Below are 21,201 nucleotides of genomic sequence, written 5' to 3' on the forward strand. Positions count from 1 at the left end.
TTGCTCAGAAGTTCAATAACAGAAATAAAGGAAATTAAAAGTGAAATATAGGTTACAAATAGAATATAAATCACACATTTTAAGGAAGAAATAAAAATGACAAAAAGTGAAATTTTTTTTTATCTACGTGAAAGAGAATTGTTCCAAAATAATAGGACTTCTGAAAACGTGAATCCTATCATTCTGTTAGAAATGAAAGAATATCAGTTGCCAAGAACATTAGCCAAATACGGATTCTACACATAGCAGATTGGAAAAATTGATGACCACTTTGAAGTATTAAAGGATTTGCAGATATGGCCACTCATATAATATCCATCAGTCTGCCTCTTAACTCATTCTCTCGAATCTTGGTCCCAAATATTCTAAAGTTCTAGGGATATGTTGAGGTAATATATTTTCCATAAATAAACTTAATGTCTTTCTTATGAATTAGCTCAATCTTCAACCCCATCTAATAAAATATTAAGTTTTCAACACATGAAGGAACCCTTCTTTATCCATTATATTTACTCATTTCTATTTTTTCTTTTGTAGAAACGTAGCATATAATTTATTTTATTTTCAACTTTTTTTTACATTTTTAAAGTTTTGGTCTTCAAATCCTATCCTTCCTCTCTTCCTTCCCCTGTCCCTGAGATGGTAAGCAATCAGTTATAGGTTATACATGTGCAAAATATTTCCATATTAGTCATTTTGTACAAGACTTGAATAAAAAGATGAAACAGTGAAAAATCGCATGCTTCAGTCTGTATTCAAACAATATCTATCAGTTTTTTCTCTGTAGGCAGATAGTAGGCTTCATCTTTAGTCCTTTGAGATTGTCTTAGACCACTGTATTGCTGAGAATAGCTAAGTCATCCACAGTTCATCAAATGATATTGCTGTTACTGTGTACAGAATTCTTTTGGTTGTGTTCATTTCACCATGCATCCGTTCATGTGAGTCTTTCCAGGTTTTTTGGGAATCATCCTCCTTGTCATTTCTTATTTGGTTGTGTTCATTTCACCATGCATCCATTCATGTGAGTCTTTCCAGGTTTTTTGGGAATCATCCTCCTTGTCATTTCTTATTTGGTTGTGTTCATTTCACTATGCATCCATTCATGTGAGTCTTTCCAGGTTTTTTGGGAATCATCCTCCTTGTCATTTCTTATAGCATATTTAGTATTCATTACAATCATGTACACCGGCTTGTTTAGTCAGTTCCCCATTGATGGGCATCACTGCAGTTTCTAATTCTTAGGCACCACCAAAGAGTTGCTGTAAGTGTTTTTTATATTTTTCCCTATTTTTTCAGATGTCATTGGGAAATAGATCTAGCAGTGGTATTGCTGAATCATAGGAAGCATCACATACAATTTAGAAGAAAGGATCTTAGAGATTGAATCCAACTACTTATTTCAAAGACTATCCACATTTTTTCAAAATAATAGACATTTTAGAAAGCTCTTATTTTTACAATGTCCAGTTTTCCTCCATGTCACTCCCACTCCCATTATCTATCTCAGCAAAACAATCAACATAGAACCAAAATCTGATATCATGTGCAATATTCAATACCTATTGACCCCCACTTCTTTAAAGGAAAAGGTAAAGGTGTCTTCTCATATCTCCTTTGGGGCCAAGCTTGTTTTTGTTTTTTTGAGATTTTTTTTTAGTTTACAACACTCAGTTCCACATAATTTTGAGTTCCAGGTTTTCTTCCCCCACTCCCTCCCCAAGACTGCATGGAATCAGAATTATATTCTACATATAACTTCTCATTGAACTTATTTACACAATAGTCAAGTTGTAAAGAAGAATTATGACCAATGGAATGAATCATGAGAAAGAAGAAACAAAAAAAAACCACAAAAACAAAAGAGAAAAAAAAAGCAAGCATAAAGTATGCCCCAGTCTGCATTCAGAATTCATAGTTCTTTCTCTGGATGTAAATAGCTCTCTCCATCATCAGTCCTTTGGAGTTGTCTTTGCACCTTGTATTGCTGAAAAGAGCTAACTCTACCAGGGTTAGTCATCACAGAATCCATATATCTGTGGTTGTGTATAATGTTTTCCGGGTTCTACTCCGCTTGCTCATCATTATGTTGTGTGGGGTTTTCCAGGTTATTATGAAGTCTGTATCTTCCCCATTTCTATAGCACAATAGTATTCCATTACTTTCATATACCACAACTTGTTCAGCCATTCCCCAGTTGATGGGCATCCCCTTGATTTCCAATTCTTTGCTACTACAAAAAGAGCCGCTATAAATATTTTTGTACATACGGATCCTTTTCCCACTTGTGTGATCTCTTTGGGATACAACCCTAGAAGTAGCATTGCTGGGTCAAAGGGTATGAACATTTTTATAGTCCTTTGGGCATAGTTCCAAATTGCTAAGGTTATCAAATTTATGGGCATACAATTGGGCAAAATAATTCCTAATTATTGTTTTTATTTCCTCTTCTTTGGAGGTGAATTCACCCTTTTCATTTTTTATACTGGTAATTTGATTTTCTTCTTTTTTTAATCAAATTGACCAAAGGTTTATCAATTTTATTTGTTTTTTTTTCATAAAACCATCTCTGTTTTATTTATTAGTTCAACGGTTTTCCCGATTTCAGTGTTATTAATCTCCTTTCATTTTCAGTATTTCTAATTTGGTATTTAATTGGGGATTTTCAATTTGTTCTTTTTCTAGCTTTTTCAGTTGCATACCCAATTCGTTGATCTCCTTTTTCTCTATTTTATTCATGTAAGCATTTAGAGATATAAAACTTCCCCTAAGAACTGCTTTTGCTGCATCCTATAAGTTTTGGTATGTTGTCTCATTGTTGTCATTCTCTTGAACGAAGTTATTAATTGTTTCTCTGATTTGTTCTTTGGCCCACTCATTCTTTAGAATTAGATTATTTAGTTTCCAATTAATTTTTAGCTTATTTTTCCATGGTTCTTTATTACAAATAATTTTTATTGCATCGTGATCCAAAAAGCATGTTTTGACTACTTCTGCCTTTCTGCGCTGGATTGTGAGGTTTTTATGCCCTAGTACATGGCAGTTTTTGAGTATGTGCCATGTACTGCTGAGAAAAAAGTATCTTCCTTTTTATCCCCATTCAGTTTTCTCCAGAGAGCTATCATATCTGCCTTTTCTAAAATTCTGCTCACCTCCTTATCTTCTTTCTTGTTTATTTTGAGGTTAGATTTATCAAATTCAGAGAGGGGGAGGTTGAGGTTTCCCATTATTATAGTTTTGCTGTCTATTTCTTCCTGTAACTCCCTTAATCTCTCCTCTAAGAATTTGTATGCCATACCACTAGGTGCATATGTTAAACAATGATATTGCTTCATTGTTTATGGTGGCTTTTAGCAGGATGTAGTATCCTTCCTTATCTCTTTTAATTAGATCTATCTTTACTTTTGCTTTGTCTGAGATTAGGATTGCTACACCTGGTTTTTTTACTTTAGCTGAAGCGCAATATATTTTACTCCAGCCTTTTACCTTTACCCTGTGTGTATCCCCCTGTTTCAGATGTGTTTCTTGTAAACAGCATATTGTAGGATTATGGTTTTTAATCCATTCTGCTATTTGCTTCCGTTTTATGGGAGAGTTCATCCCATTCACATTCACAGTTATAATTTCTATTTGTGTCTTTTCCTCCATCCTATTTCCCCCTGTTTGTGCTTTTATTTCTCCCTTTCCCCTTCCACTCCTCAACAAAGTTTTGCTTTTGACTGCTACCTTCCTCAGTTTACCTTCCCTCTTGATTCCCCTCCCTTATCTTACCATTTTCCACTTGCTACTTCTTCCTTCCCTTCTGACCTCCCCCCTCTCTTTTTTTTCCTCTTCCCCTCCTACTGTCTGTAAGACAAATTAGATTTCTATACTTATCAGGGTATGTTATTCCCTTCTTGAACCAAATCCAATGAGAGTAAAGTTCAAATACTGCTCTTCTCCCTCCGTTCTTTCCCTCTACTATAATGTGTTTTTGCACCTCTTCATTTGATGTAATTTACCCTTTTCTCCTACCTCCTTACCTCTTCTCCCAGAACCCTCCCTTTACATGTCTTAATTATGTTTTTTATCCTTATATCAGCTATTTTATACAGACATCCACAGTCTATGTGTATCCCTTTCAGTTGTCATAATAACTGTACTATTCTCAAGATTGACATATATATGTGTATGTATGTATATATGTACATACATATAACATACATTAGATGATATAATCCTATATACAGATATAAATAATTGCCCTTATTGATTAATAAGGTTTGTGGGTTTTTCCCCCTCTTTACTTTCTTATGTCTCCATTGAGTTTTGTATTTGAAGATCAAATTTTCAATTGAGTTCTGGTCTTTTCATCAGGAAGGTCTGGAATCCCCTTATTTCGTTGAATGTCTATCTCCTTGACTGAAAAATTATGCTCAATTTTGCTGGGTAATTGATCCTTGGTTGTAGTCCCAGCTCCTTTGCCCTTTGGAATATCATATTCCATTTTATCCTGTCATTTAATGTAGAAGTTGAAAGATCCTTCGTGATCCTGACTATAGTTCCACTCTATTTAAATTGATTCTTTTTGGCTGCTTGCAGTATTTTCTTTTTGACTTTGTAATTCTGAAATTTGGCTGTAATATTTCTTGGAATTTTCAATTTGGGATCTCGTTCAGGGGGTGATTGATGAATGCTTTCAATGACTATTTTACCCTCTCGTTCTAGGACCCCTCTGGGCAGTTATCTTTGATAATTTCTTCAAAGATACTATCAAGGCTCTTTTTTTCATCATGGATTTCTGGTAGACCAATAATTCTTAAATTGTCTCTCCTGGATCTATTTTCCAGGTCCGTTGTTTTTCCAATCAGATATTTCACATTTTCTTCCATTTTTTCATTCTTTACATTTCGTTTTACTACTTCTCGATGCCTCATAGAGTCATTAGCTTCCACTTGCTCAATTCTAATTTTTAGTGAGTTGCTGTCTTCATTTTGCTTTCAAGTCTCCTTTTCCAGTTGGTTGATTTTACCTTCCTGGGTGTCATTTTCTCTGTTTAGATTCTGATTCTCTGTAGCCATTTCACCAATCTTATTTTTTAAAGATTTGATTTTGTCAGTGTTTTTTTTTTTCATTTTTTCCATTTTTTTCTTTTACCTCCCTAATTTGTTTTTAAAATCCTCCTTTAGCTCTTCAATAATGCTTTTTGGGCTTGAGACCAGTTCACATTCCCTTTTGAGGCATCAGATGTGGGTATAGTGTCAATGCCATCCTCTTCTGAATTGGTATTTTGATCATCCCTGTCTCCATAAAAAGAATCAATGGCCTCGGTTTTTTCATGTTCTTCTTCATGTTGGTTAGCTTTTTCCTGGCTTTACAACGGATTTCTCCTTTTGGGGCTCAGGGATCTCTGTCCCAGGTTTCTTGTTCTGGGGACTGTGAGTCTAGTTGCTGGCTTTGTGTATCATAGCCTTCAGTTTCCTGAGGTGTGGGGGAGGGGTCTGGCTGCCAGAAGTCTCCTTTTCCCCTAGGGTTGCTCTCCAGCATTGTTGCTCTTCAGCAATGGTCTCAGCTGTTTGTTGTCTGTGCTGGTGTCTGCCACTTCCCCTGGCTGTGCCAACATATGTCTGGGCTCCTGGTGTTGACCCCTGCTGGCTCCCCTCTGGGACTCAGGAACTCCCACTGCTTGGCCACTGAAGCCCCACTTCTGTCTCCTCTATTCCAGCGTTTTTCCCGAGGAATTTCTGGGTCAGGGAGGGAGGGATTAGAGCCATTTATCTGACCAGTATGTCTCCTGGAAGTTCAAGAAGGTACGTTTCAAGCCTTTGGGCTGCAAGCCTCAGGAATAGATGTCTCATGGCCAGAGGCATTGTGCTGCTGCCTCTTGTCACTTTGACAGACTCCTGTCCTATGTTAGGAGGCCTGGGGAATATCCACCAGTTTCGGGCACCCAGCTTTCTCCCAGCCTGGATCACTGGCTGGTTTCTGCAGCTGCCTCTGCTTTGGTGCTGTCTGGTGCAGCTCCGCACACCAAGCACTCTCCCAGCCTACAGATCCATCCAGTTGACCTTTCAGACTCTCCTGGCTTGGAAATTTGTCCCACTCAGACTGCTAGCAGCTTCTAACTCTCTCAAATCTGCTCAGATTCACTTTTTTAGAGATATCTGACAGAACTTATGAGAGAGCTCCAGTAAGACTCTGCTTTCACACAGCCATCTTGATATTTACTCTTATTTCTACATAACTAAATATTAATATGAATTAATATATTCCATTAACAAGTGAAAGCAATTATAAAGCAAAGACAAGTTTTTTTTGGCTATGATACATCATACCCAGTGTTACCCAAAGCCCTCAATATTACAACAGGTAACTTTTCTTCGCTTGCCTAGAAATGGAGTCTCATACCATTCAATTCAGTACAGATTGTAAGTAATATTTCTTAAGAAGACTCTTCATGCTTTCATCTAGATAAGACTTTATTTCAGCTTTTGAGGAAATTTACTAGATAATTCCTTTTTCTTTGTTCTCTCCTCAAAAATCACTAGTAATGTTTTCCCCCAGAAACACTATACTTACCAGCTTCTCACAAACTCTTCATAGGATTTTCTTAACATTATCACTTATGACACTTATTAAGAGGAATTTCATGCCACCTTCTCACTTTCCCTTCTACATTTTGTTATAACTCACTGATAGAGCACATACCTTCTCCCTGATTCCACAGGGAGAAACATTTCATGGTAAGACATTTCTCTAACTTTTATTATTCCACCATGATTCTCACTTCAAATATAAAATGCTTTTCTCAACATTCCATTGGGCTATTGTTACTGACTATGGTTTCAGTTGTTGGCTCTGACACTCATAAAGATTATGAATTTTGGACAACTCTCCTCTGGGTTTCAGTTTCCTCCTTGAGTTGATGATTGGGCTAGATAAATTCTGGTCTCTTTCAAGCTCTAAATCTTGTGGCATTTGATGATTTAGGAGTCAGTGACATTCAAGGATGTGTCCGTGGACTTCACCCTGGATGAGTGGTGCTTGTTGGACCATTCTCAGAAAGAGCTGTACAAGGATGTCATGCTGGAAACCTCCCAGAACCTTCTTTCTGTGGGTAAGGACCTTTTCCTCTGGTAACTCTGAGGTATTACTTTGGTAGCTCATTGCTCCTAATCCTGCCTGGCATAGCAAGTTCATCTTTATTTTTCCTTCATTCTTCCCTCAAATTCTAGCCCACATGGTAGGAAAGGAAGTGAAGGGACTAAGCATTTACATAATCATACATATATACGTGTGTGTGTGTGTGTGTGTGTGTATGTATGTATGTATGTATACACACACGTATACGTATACATGTATCTTCAATATCCCAAACTGGGGAAAGTGCTTTTTAATTGTTATCATTTGGTCCTCACGATATCCTTCTAGTATTATTATCTCCATTTCATAGTTTAGGGAACTGAGGCAAACAGAGGTTAAATAACTTGCCCAGGGGCACACAGCTACCATGTGTCTGAGACTGGTTTGAACTTGTCTTTCTGACTCCAGGTTCAGACCTCTTACCACTGGACTACCAGCGGCTTCCGCTTTCTAGATAATGGAAGCTTTGCAGTACGCCCATTCTTCTATGACAGAGGTGAATAAAGGTTGAATTTTCTGATTCCAAATAAGCCACATGATCTGTGCTCCCTCTAAAGATGCTAATAATCAGTATCATGGAAATCATCCTTGAGGTGTCCTGGGAACCATTCTGTGGTCCTTGCTTGCGTGTCTCCTTTCTCTAAAGAGCACTAAGTTGTATACTTTTCTCATCCTCATCCTCTCCTTATTCTGTGTTCCCAGGGCTTCCAGTTCATAGAGAAGATTTAATCTTCCTTTTTCAGCAAGGGGAAGCTTCAGGGACACTAGAGCAAAAAGGCCCAAGGAGCTCCTGTCTAGGTGAGTGAGATAAAAGCCAGTGTATGAGGGCTGTCATCACAAGAGACCTCTCTGTGTTGTAGTGAAGATTTTCAAATGCTAAGATTTGGGGGCAGGCAGACCTGACTTGGAATTTGTTTTTAGACACATTTCAACAGTGGGATCCTGGGCAAGTAACTGAACACCTGAGCCCCTGTTTCCTCATCTGTAATAAAGGAGAGGGACTGAGACTCCTGGACCTTTTAGTTCTCTTCCAGTCATAAAACTGTGATCCTGTAAGAAGCCATTGTTTTGAACTTAGAGGCATGAAAGTATCTAACAGGAGCCCCTGTGCTCCAGCAGGAGAGCTCAACTTTAAAAGCTAGGAAATAGGCAAAAAAGATGAGCAAAAAGCAAAAATGAACATTGACCATAGAGAGTTACTATGGTGACAGGGAATATCAAAACGCAAACTCAAAAAAGGACAACATTGTCAATATACCAACATCCAAAACCTCAAAGGAGAAAATGAATGGGTCCCAACCCCAAAAAAGCCTCCTTGGAAGAACTCAAGAAGGATTTTAAAAGTCAAATAAAAGAGATAGAAGAAAAATTGTGGAAAGAAATGAGAGCTATGCAAGAGAGTCAACAGCTTGGAAAAGGTAGGACAAAAATTGACTAAAGAAAACAATTCCTTAAAAAATACAGTTGGCTGAATGGAAAAAAGAATCCACTGAGGACAGCAACTCCTTAAAAGGTAGAATTGCCCAAATGGAAAAGGAGTTAAAACTAACTGAAGAACATAATTCCTTAAAAATTGGAATTGGGCAAGTGGATGTCCCTATAAGAAATCAAGAATCAGTCAAACAAAAAGAAAAGAATGAAAAAATAGAAGAAAATGTAAAATACTTCATTGGAAAAACCAATGACCTGGAAAATAGATCCAGGAGAGATAATCTTAAGAATTATTGGACTACTTGAAAGCCTTGATCAGAAAAAGAGCCTGGACAGCATCTTTCAAGAAATTATCAAGGAAAGCTGCCTGATATCAACCAGAGGGTAAAATAGTCATTGAAAGAATCCACGATCATCTCCTAAAAGAAATTCCAAAATGAAAATTCCAAGGAATATTGTAGCCAAATTCCAAAATTATCAGGTCAAGGAGAAAATACTACAAGTAGCCAGAAAGAATCAATTTAAATATTGTGGAACCACAGTCAGAATTATACAGGACTTAGCAGCTTCTACATTCAGGGATTGGAGGACCTCGAATATGATCTTCTGGAAGGCAAAAAAGCTTGGGTTACAACCAAGAATCAACTGCCCAGTAAAACCGAGCATAATCTTTCAGGGGAAAAGATGGATTTTCACTGAAATAGGGGACTTTCAGTCCTTCCCGAAGAAAAAACCAGAATTGAACAGAAAATTCGATCTTCAAATACAAGACTCAAAAGAAACATAAAGGGTATACAGGAAAGAAAAAAAAAGTTTGCATCTCCACATGGGAAGATATTTGTAACTCTTGAAAACTATATCTTTTTTATGACATTTAGAAGGGGTATACATAGAGGGTGTGGGTATAAGACTTTGATGTGATGATAAAAAAAAAAGTGAGAGTGAATAAAAGGATTGTAGCCCTTTCCCTGCGGTGAGACACAGTCCCTGCTGGCGCCAGCGCCATGGGCTGTTGTCCCATAGGTACTGTAAAAATAAGTCATACCCAAAGTCCTGTTTCTGCAGGGGAGTTCCTGATGCCAAGATACAAATCTTCAATCTTGGTAAAAAGAAAGCAAAAGTGGATGAATTTCCATTGTGTGGCCACATGGTGTCAGATGAATATGAATATGTCATCAGAAGCCTTAGAGGCCACTTGGATCTGTGCCAACAAGTACATGGTGAAGAGTTGTGGCAAGGATGGCTTTCATATTTGTGTGCGGGTACATCCATTTCATACCATCCGCATCAATAAGATGTTGTCATATGCTGGGTGATAGGCTCCAGACAGGCATGCTGGGAGCTTTTGGGAAGCCCCTGGGCACTGTAGCCCGTGTACACATCGGCCAAGTTATCATGTCAATTCGAACAAAGGTTCAGAATAAAGCATATGTGATTGAAGCTTTGCAGAGAGCGAAATTCAAGTTCACCGGCCACCAGAAGATCCACTTCTCCAAGAAATGGGGTTTCACCAAGTTCAATGCTGATGAATTTGAGGATATGATACCTGAGAAGTGACTCATTCCTGATGGCTGTGGGGTTAAGTACATCCCCAGATGGGGCCCCTTGGATAAATGGCAGGCACTCCACTCCTGAGGGGTGTGTGTGCTGTGACATCTACCTTTCCACAGGCATAAATAAACTAGATACTGCTAAAAAATAAAGAAAGAAAGAAAATAAAAGAAAAAAAGAATTGCACTGGGAGAAGAGGACAGGAGAAAGCAGAAAAGGATAAATTACATCCTATGAAGAGATGCAAAGATCTATTACAGTAGAGGGAAAGAAGGGATGGAGGTGAGCATTGTTTGAACCTTACTCTCATGAGATTTGGCTCAAAGACGGAATGACATTCACACTGAGTTGGGTTTAGAAATCTATCTTACCCTTTAGGAGGTAGGGGAAATGGGAAAGAAGGGAGGACAGATTGAGGAACGTGGTGGTTAGAAGCACAACACTGGTGAGGAGGGAAAGGGTGAAAGGACTGAGAAAAGTATAAGCAGCGGTGGGAAATAGGATGGAGGGAAAGACACAGTAATTATAACTGTGAATGTGAATGGTATGAACTCTCCCATAAAATGCAAGCAGATAGCAGAGTGAATTAAAAACCATAATCCTAGAATATGTTGTTTATAAAAAAATGCATTTGAAGCAGAGAGATAGACACAGAGTAAAGGTAAAATGCTGGAGCAGAATATATTATACTTCAGGTGAAATTTAAAAAAAAAAAGCAGGAGCAGCAATCCTGGTCTCAGACAAAGCAAAAATAGATCTAATTAAAAAGAGATAAGGAAGGAAACTACATCTTGCTAAAAGGTATCATAAGCAGTGAAGTAATATCAATACTAAACATATATGTACCAAGTGGTGTGGCATCCAGATTCTTAGAGAAGTTAAGTGAGTTATAGGAAGAAATAGACAGCAAACTATACTAGTGAGGGATCTCAACCTCCCCCTCTCAGAACTAGATAACTTCAACCACAAAGTAAATGAGAACAGAGGTGAATAGGATTTTAGAAAAGTTATATATGGTAGGCCTCTGGAGAAAATTGAATGGGGATAGAAAGGAATATGCCTTTTTCTCAGCAGTACATGGCTCCTACACAAAAATTGACCATGTACTAGGGCATAAAAACTTCACAATACAATTCAGAAAGGAAGAAATATGAAATGCATCCTTTTCAGATCATGATGCAATAAAAATTATATGTAATAAAGGTCCTTGGAAAGATATACTAACAATTAATTGGAAACTAAATATTCTAAACTTAAAGAATGTGTGGGTCAAATAACAAGTCATAGAAACAATCAACAACTTCATCAAAGAGAATGACAACAGCAAGACAACATACCTGAACTTAGAGGATGCAGCCAAAGCGGTTCTTAGGGGGCAATGTTGTATCTCTGAATACTTACATGAATAAAATAAAGAGGAAATCGATGAATTGAGCATGCAACTAAAAAGGCTAGGAAAAAAAAAAAACAAAAATCCCTAATTAAAAAACAAATTACAAATTCTGAAAAAGGGGGTGAGGGTTAAGGTTAGTAACATACATTTTAGAATCAGGGTGTGGGTTAGGATTAGATTAATAAAATTGAAATTAAGAAAACTATTGAGCCAGTAAATATGGTTTTATGACAAAACCACAAAAATAGATAAACTTTTGGTTAATTTGATTGAAAAAAAATCAAATTATCAGTAGTCAAAAATGAAAAGGGTGAATTCACCACCCATGAAGAGAAAATTAAAACAATTATTAGAAGCTGTTTTACTCAACTGTATGCCAACAAATCTGACACTCTTAGTGAAATAGGTAAATGTTTACAAAAATATATAAATTGCCCAGATTAACAGATGAGGGAGTAAAATACTTAACCCCATTTTGGAAAAAGAAATTGAACAAGCTATTAATGAACTCCCTAAGAAAAAATCTCCAGGGTCAGATGGATTTACAATTGAATTTTACTAAACATTTAAAGAACAGTTTATTCTAACACTACATAGACTATTTGGGAAAATAGGCATAGTCCTACCAAATTGTTTTTATAATGCAAATGTTGTACAAATACTAAGCTGGGAAGATCCAAAACTGAGAAAGAAAATTATAGACCAATTTCCCTAATGAATATTGATGCAAAAATTTTAAATAAAATATTAGCAAAGAGACTACAGCAACTTATTATGAAGATAATACATTATGACCAGGTGGGATTGATACCAGGAATACAGGACTGGTTCAGTATAAGGAAAACTATCAGCGTAAGTGACCATATCAATAACAAATGAACAGAAATCATATGATTATCTCAATAGATGCAGAAAAAGCTTTAGACAAAGTACAACACCCATTCCTATTAAAACTAAAGAATACAGGAATAAATGGAGTTTTCCTTAAAATGATAACTAACATCTAAAATTATGAGCAAGCATTAAATAATGGGGATAAGCTAGAAGCATTTCCAATAAGATCGGGGTGAAGCAAGGATGCCCATTATCACCACTGTTATTCAATATTGTACTGGAAATGTTAGCTTTAGCAATAAGAGAAGAAAAAGAAATTGAAGGAATTTGAATAAGCAATAGAGAAACATCTTTGTGGATATGATGGTAGAGAATCCTAGAGAATCAACTAAAACAATTACTTGAAATAATTAACAACTTTAGCAAAGTTGCAGGATATAAAATAAACTCCTGGTGCAGCTAGATGGCATAGTGAGTAGAGCACTGATTCTGGAGTCAGGATGACCTGAGTTCAAATCCAGCCTTAGACACTTGACACACTAGCTGTGTGACCTTGGGCAAGTCATTTTACCCCAATTGCCCTGCCTTCCCCCCTCAAAAAAAAGAAAAGAAACTAACATAGATCGTCAGCATTTCTGTATGTTGCTAACAAAGCCCAGCAGCAAGAGGTAGAAGGAGGAATTCCATTTAAAGTAACTGTAGACAACATAAAATATTTGAGAGTCTACCTGCCAAGACAAACCCAGGGCCTATATGAACACAATAACAAAACACTTTTCACACAAAGTTGGATCTAAATAATTGGAAAAATATCAGTTGCTCGTGGGTAGGCTGAGCTAGCATAATAAAAATGACAGTTCTACCTAAATTAATTTACTTATTCAGAGCCATAACAATCAAACTACAACTATTTTATAGAGCTAGAAAAAATAATAACGTTAATATGGAAGAATTAAAGGTCCAGAATGTCAAGGGAATTAATGGAAAATAAATGCAACAGAAGGTGGCCTAGCTGTATCAGATCTAAAACTGTATTATAAAGCAGCAGTCATCAAAATTATTTGGTACTGGCTAAGAAATAGAGTGCTGGATCAGTGGAATAGGTTAGGTATATAAGACAGAGTAGTCAATGACTATAGTAATCTAAACCCAAAGACTCTAGCTTTTGGGATTAGAACTCACTATTTGTCAAAAACTGCTGGGAAAACTGGAAAATAGTATGGCAGAAACTGGGCATAGACCAACATCTTACACTGTATTTCAAGAGAAGGTCAAAATGGGCACAAGATTTAGACAAAGAGTGATACTATAAGCAAATTAGGTGAGCAAGAAAGTTTGCCTGTCATATTTATGGAGAAGGGAAGAATTTTTGACCAAACAAGAGAGAATGCTTAGAAATGCAAAATGGATAATTTTGATTACATTATATTAAAAAGATTTTGCACAAAATCAATGCAACCAAGATTGGAAGGGAAGCAGAAAGCTGAGAAATAATTTTTATAGTCAGTATCTCTGAAAAAGGCCTCATTTCTCAAATATATAGAGAACTAAGTCAATTTTTAAGAATACAAGTCATTTTCCAGTTGATGAATGGTCAAAGGATGTGAAGAGGCAGTTTGCAGATGAAGAAATTAAAGCTACCTTAGTCTTATAAAAATGCTCTAATTTACTATTGATTAGAGAAATGCGTATTAAAACAACTCTCAATTACCACATCACACCTGCATTAATATGACAAAACAAGAAAATAATAAATGTTGGAGAAGATGTGTGAAAATTGGAACACTAATGCATTATTCGTGGAGTTGTGAACTGATCCAACCATTCCGGAGAACAATTTGGAACTATGCCCAAAGGGCTATAAAACTGTGCATGCCCTTTGACCCAGCAATACCAATACTAGGTCTGTGTCCCAAAAAGATCATAAAAAAAGGGAAAGGACCTACAAGGACCAAAATATCTAAAGCAGCTCTTTTTGTGGTGGCCAAGAATTGGAAATTGAGGGGATGCCCATCCATTGGAGAATGGCTGAACAAGTTGTGGAATATGAGTGTAATGGAATACTATTGTTCTATAAGAAATGATGAACAGGTGGACTTCAGAAAAATCTAGAAAGACTTACATGAACTGATGCTGAGTGAAGCGAGCAGAACCAGGAGAACATTGTACACAGTAACAACAACGTTATTCAATGACCAACTTTGATAAACTTAGCTCTTCTCAGCAATGCAATGCTGTAAGACAATTCCAAAAGACTCATGATGGACAATGCTATCCACATCCAGAGAAAGAACTATGGAGTCTAACTACAGATCAAAGCATAGTATTTTCTCTCTTTTTTTTTTCTTTCTTGTGTTTTTTTTTTCCTTTTGTTCTGATTCTTCTTTGATTTTCCATGACTAATATGGAAATATGAGTAAAAAAATAAAACAAAATTTTGTTTAAAAAAAAAGGACCTCACTTTCTGGTACCTTATGCTGCCAGCTGATCTTCATAATCTTTGTCAGAAAGTGGAATTCAAATGGAAGCAATTCAGTTTCCTGGCATGTTGCTTGATAGACTGTGCAGGTTTCACATCCATATGATGAGGTCAGCACAACAGCTCTGTAGAACTTAAGTTTGGGAGTCAATCGTATTCTCTTCTGTCCCACACTTCCCTTTGGAGCCTCCCAAACACCGAGCTAGCTCTGGCAGTTTGTGCATCAACCTCATTATCATTGTGTACGTCCCTGGAAAATATACTGCCAAGGTAAGTGAACTTATCCACAGTATTCAAAATTTCTCCATTTGCTATAACCAGTAATTCCACATATTAATGATGAGGTCCTGGCTGGTTGAGCACCTATGTTTTCTTGGTGTTAATTGTTAGGCCAAAATTAGCACAAACAGGAGAGAATCAATCCGTTCTTTGTTACATCTTGGCTTCAGAGGCTGCATTGAGGGCCCAGTCATCCGCAAACAAAAATCATACACCATCTGTCTCTCCACTTTAGTCTTGGCTTGTAGCCTTTTCAGTTGAAGAATTTACTATCAGTGTGATAGCTGACTTTGATGCCATGGTTGTCCTCATTGAAGACATTTGACAACATGACTGAAAATAAAATGCTGAAAAACATAGGAGCAAGGACACAGCCTTGTTTCACTCTCTTGTTGACTGGGAAAGCATGACAGCATCGTCCATTATCCAGAACCCAAGCATGTCATGAAATTGATGTACAATTCTGTGGAACTTCTCCAGGCAACCAAATTTTGACATAATTTTCCATATGCCCTCATGACTGACAGTATGAAAGGCCTTAGTCAGATGGACAGACTTCTGTTTTGCTCCTGACCTTTCTCCTGGAGTTGCTGGGCAGCAAACACTATATCTGCTGTTCCTTGGCCCTTCCTGAAGCCACACTGGCTCTGAGATAGGTGACCATCTTCCAGGTGAAGAATCAACCTATTAATAAGAAGTCTTGCCAGCAAGACTAAAGAGAGACACTCCCCACCCCCATTCCTCTGGTGATTGTCACAGGACAACATATTTCCTTTTCCTTTACAGAGATGGACAGAGGAGGCATCCTTGAACTCCTGAGGGATAACCTCCTTTTGCCATATAATCTGGAAAATTTCAGTCAGCTTTTGTATGAGCAGTGAACCCTCTACCTTGTAAATCTCAGCTGGAATAGAATCAGTACCAGGTGCTTTGTCACAGAATAGGAGCTAAATGCTGTGCAAAACCTTTTCTTCAGTTGGAAATTTGGCTAGAGAGATACTGATTTCAACCTGAGGCATATGGTCAGTGGCTTCAGCATTGATTGATGATGGTCTGTTGAGAACATTATGGAAGTGTTCAGGTAAGAGTCAGGAAGATCCTACCTAGGCCATGTCCAAGGTCATCTTCAAAACCTTTTCCCAGGCACAGACATCCACTTTTAAAATTCTCAGCCCGGAATGCCTGCCATTCCACTACTGGCTTCATGTGACCTATCGCTGTAATCAGAGCTCAAAACAATATTAAATTGTAGTCCCATAAAATCTTAAATAGCAAATAAATATCCTTCAGATAGGACTGTCCCAAATTTCATTGAGCTAATAATTATCAAATCAAGCTACATAACTTTTCGGCCTTCTAGAATACTTTCTCACACTCTCAGCTTACTTAAACCATTTGAAACTAGTATTCCTTTGGGACAGGAGAGGCTTAACTAACTCCTGTTTCTCCCTAAACCGTCTTATCTGCCTTTCGTATTTCCAATCAAACCTTTATTTACCTTTCCAAATCTTTCAAACCCATTATTCAGTCTTGCTTTACGTAGTTTCAACCATAAGACAAAATAGCTCATAAATTAGTGATTTTTACTGACATAACTGTCTGTACTGGAATCCATTCCAGCTTAAACAAAACAAAGAGGTTAATGACCAACCTCACAGGTTGAGGAAAGGGATACTTCAGGAATCAAATCTTATATACATTGATAAGCTCTAACTTTTCCTTAAAATCACAAACACATTTTCCAAAACATTTCTAGAATGATTTCCCTTTCTTAAAAACAGTTTCAAATTTATCCTGTTGTTAAAAGGAATGCTCACTAAACTTTCCTGAAGACAATTATTTAGAAGGTTTTAAAATGATAGACATCTCCTTTTTTCTTAAAGCAAATTAACCCTTAAATGCTGGAATTCATTAACTAATTTGGTGCTAAATGTGCTCATTCTCAAATATTGCACAGAATTCCTAGATATTACAAAGTTCCTTAGTCAAAAACGTGTTGTAATGGGGAGGACACTTAATTTCTATAAATTACCCAATTAAATTAACCTTATCACAATAACAAAGTTTACCAGGACCTTAAAAAGCTTTTCCCATAAGAATTCCTCTACACAGAAAACCACACAAGATTGATAAGAATTCATGACTAGATGGTTTCAAAAGTTCTTGTTTCAGTTAATAACCTCAATTATTTAATTAACTACAATTCTTAATCTAACAACATCCAGATTATAAGAGGAATTATTTTAATCACTAGTGGTAACATTTTAATTTCTAAGGCCCAATACTTAGAAAAGATTATTGCCTTTAAAACCATATTTTTTCAATATTGCTGATACATCTGTTTGTCAAATTACACAATTTAGAAATGTAACAGTGCCCTAAACATAATTATGCATTTTAAAACTTGGAACAACCCATTTATCAATTTAGGTGAATGCATTTCTAAATCTCCTTGCACAGAGAATCTTTCATCTCATCATTTGAAACTATAACTTGAAATCATCAGATATATTCTCATAATAGAAAACTTTTTCACACAGAAAGTCTGTTCTCATGGTTAAATATCAGTATTATTAATTATTTACTTGTTATAACCACATATAACAGTTCCAAATTTTATCACATCCCTTTGGAAACCCAATTCACATATATCAAAATCAGCTTAAAATTGCTATAATATCATTTCTTACCACACAATGGTCTTCTCAAATTCCACAGTCTAAGAGAATTTTGGGAACACAATGCAAGTTTAGAAATACAGAAACAATAATTTTCAGCTGACATCTATTGCATTTCCAGATTACCACATATAGAAATTACTCAGCTTATTACTTTTGGTATTTAAAAACCACTTCAAAAGTTAACAATTACATTAAATCAGAGATAGATAATAATAATGTTGTATCTAACATATACCAGACTTTATGTTAAGCATTTTACAATCATTACCATTTTGATCCCGTAACAACCATCATTATTATTTTCCCTTTACAAATCAGGAAACAGGTCAAACAGAGATTAAAATACAGTTTTGCAATTGGAACACAGAAGTGTAAAGTTACCTAGAGCAGAAGCTAGTATCCCAGTGGTGACAATTCTGGGAGGCAGAAAGTCCAAATCCATCTACCTCACCCTTCCCCCACAACTGCAGAAGTTACTGAGCCTAAAGCGGTTTTGCAGCTGCTAGGACAGAGTGGGCAGAATGCATAGGACCTGGGTGATATTTCCAAGCTTTGCCAAAAAGAATGGGCTACAAAGGTACCCAGGGGGCACAGGACTGTCATGATACTGTGAGTCTGTGAATTTCTGTCCTCCTCCTTCTGCCAGGTGGGGAAGGGTGATTTAAGTTTTCCCTGCAGTTCTCCTGCATTCTCTTCTAATCTGATTTGGGATGAGAGAGGTTTGTTTTAACTGCTCTAACTCTTACTACAGCCCTGGCTCAGTCAGAGACAAGAAAACAGTGGTGAAAGATCTCAATGATTGTAACTCAAGTAAACTTCACCTAAGTGATCAGCATTGGGAGGGTGTTTCAGCAAGAGTGAGCTCCTGGAGGGATTTTACAGTCTTAGGAGTTTTCTCTCCCAAAATTCCAACCAATCAGTTTCCAAACTTTTTAATGATTAAATCCCAGAATCTGCTAAAATGTTTCAGCTCTATTTTTTTCTTCAAGTCCAGTTGGCCAGACCAGACATTGAAAAAGAAAAAAGAGTCTCTGTTTCCCTAACTGCAGCCTTAGAATTCTCTGGCTACCTGCGTTTCAGATTTTACCCGGTATAGACATTTCACAGCACACGCTCTCACACAGACAATTAACAGACAATCAACAAAAACAAATACAGAACAAATAGACTGAGCTCAGAGTTTAAACAACAGAGAATTAGAAGCTTTCATCAGTTAGCTATTAGCACCCCTATGGTCTTTGGGGAAGCCTTGGCGTTCCTGATTTTTCTGACTCTCCATATCCTATCCCTTAGGAAGGGGGAAAGGGGAGATGGAGGAAGCAGAACAGAGTTACCTCCCTCTGGATCAGAGCCTTTCCTGGGAGGCAGAGGGGGAGGGAAAAAGAAAAGTGCAGTTTTTCTCCCCAGGATCAGGGCCTCCAAGGGAAAGAAGGAAGGGAGGGAGTGAGGAATAGGGTGGAGGGAGTGGAGGAATGGTTGGACTCCTAATTCTAGTTTTTGACTGATCCATAGCTAATTTTCTAGATCAATCAGTGTTTCCAGGGGATCTATGTGCGTTTGCCTGCAGATCTGATCCCTGCCCCCAGAGCTAGCTTAAAGGGAATTTTCAGACTTCAACCAATTTTGTGGGAGTTCTTTTTGGAAGCTGGGAAGAGAGAGAACTTACCCCCACCTTGTCAAGGCCAAAATTCCAGGAAAAATTAATCCTGTGGCACCCAAAAGCATTGGCAAGGTTGGGCTGCTTGTCCCGTTTCTGTCATTTCCATCTGAAAGTCACGGCACCATAACTGTTAAACCTGAAAATTTGGTTGAAGGAAACAACAGAGCTAGGTGATAGAAAAATCCATGTTGTTTACTATTTTCCCTTAAAGCATAGCTAAGCTAGCTTACTTGTACTGCAGTATAGGTTCAATTTTAACATGCAGCAAAACACTTATATAGTGGCAAGTCCTGGGGTTAGTTGGTTTGAGAGGCTGCCTCAGCCCTAGCCACAGGACCCTGGGATAGTGAGGGGAGTTGGGTGTTTGAGCCCAGGAAGATTGAGGGAACCTCTACTGATGAGGAACACCAGATTCAGTTGTACTGTGAAGAGTGGAGGGGGCAAAAAGAAACCACCACAGGCCCAGTGAGTGCTGAATCAGTGGGGCAGAAAGCCCCTGGCTGTGGGCACTTACAGGAGGTTGAAGGTTTGGCTTTGGTTCCAGGCTAGAGGGGAGAACTGAAGATCCAGGGCAAGAGGCACCACTTCCCATACCCCAGGGCTAGAGGTGATTACAAAAATAAAGTTATTACCACAAAAAATGCACAGGCAAAGGAGAAAGAATCCAATCATAGAAAGCTGTTATGGGAATAGAGATGACCAGGGTTCTTTTTCAGAAGAGGATATTGAAGTAAAGAAACCCCCAAAGAGCAAAGTCAGATTGTCACTTGCACAAATTGAATTTATAGAAGATCTTTAAAAAGATTTTAAAAATCAAATGACAGAGATAGAGGAAAAACTAAAAAAAAAAAAACTAAAAAAAAAAAAGAAGAATCCAAGAGAAATAAAAAGGTTATGAAAGAAAAGTTAACCAATTAGAAAAGGAGATCCAGAATCTTAAGGATGAAAATGACACCTTGAAAATTAGAGTTAGGCAAGGTGAAGCCAGTGAAATTATAAGAGATCAAGAAATAATTAAACAAAACATGAATAATGAAAAAATAGAAGAGAAAGTGAAACATAAGAAAAACAGCAGATTTGGAGAATAAACCAAGAAGAGAAAATATAAAAATAATTAGATTAACTGAAAGTTATGATCAAAAAAAGAATCTTGATACAATAATACAAGAAATAATTAAAGAAAATTGTCCTGAAGCATTAGAACAAGGCAGGGAAATTGAAATAGAAAAAAAAATCCATCAATCACCACTTAAAAAGAGATCCTGTGAAGAAAACTCATAGAAATATCATAGTCAAATTCCAACCCCCCCAGCTAAAGGATAAAATATTAAAACCATCAAGATTAAAACAATTTAAATACGAGAGTGCCACAATCAGAATTACGCAAGATCTAGAAGCAGTGACATTAAAGGGCCACAGGTCTTGGAATATAATATATCAAAGTGCAAAAGACCTGGGGCTCCTGCCAAAAATATCCTACCCTACAAAGTTAAGTATTATTTGAATGAAAAAAATAAATGAACATTTGATAAACTCTCAGACTTTCAAGACTTTGTTAAAAAAAAAATCCTGAACTTAATAGAAGATTTGATATACAAGAACCAAGAGAAACATAAGGTATATACCAAAGACTATTTATAAGGGATTCATAAGGACAGATTGTTAACCTTTTATGTAATGTAAAATGTATGTCTAAGATTCTTATTAATAACTGGTGAGCTAGTAAAAAAGATTGGGGTAGACCTAACTATGATATGAATTTTAAAAAGTA

At 37.0% G+C, this 21,201-nt stretch overlaps 2 pseudogenes; both read left to right on the forward strand.

Annotated features, from left to right (window-relative positions):
- Nucleotides 1-21,201, forward strand: part of LOC118836171 — a 30,404-nt pseudogene that overhangs the window by 4,903 nt on the left and 4,300 nt on the right.
- On the forward strand, nucleotides 7,220-10,188 carry LOC118837693 (annotated as a pseudogene).

This window comes from Trichosurus vulpecula, chromosome 2, assembly GCF_011100635.1.
Source record: "Trichosurus vulpecula isolate mTriVul1 chromosome 2, mTriVul1.pri, whole genome shotgun sequence".
Lineage (NCBI taxonomy): Eukaryota > Metazoa > Chordata > Mammalia > Diprotodontia > Phalangeridae > Trichosurus > Trichosurus vulpecula.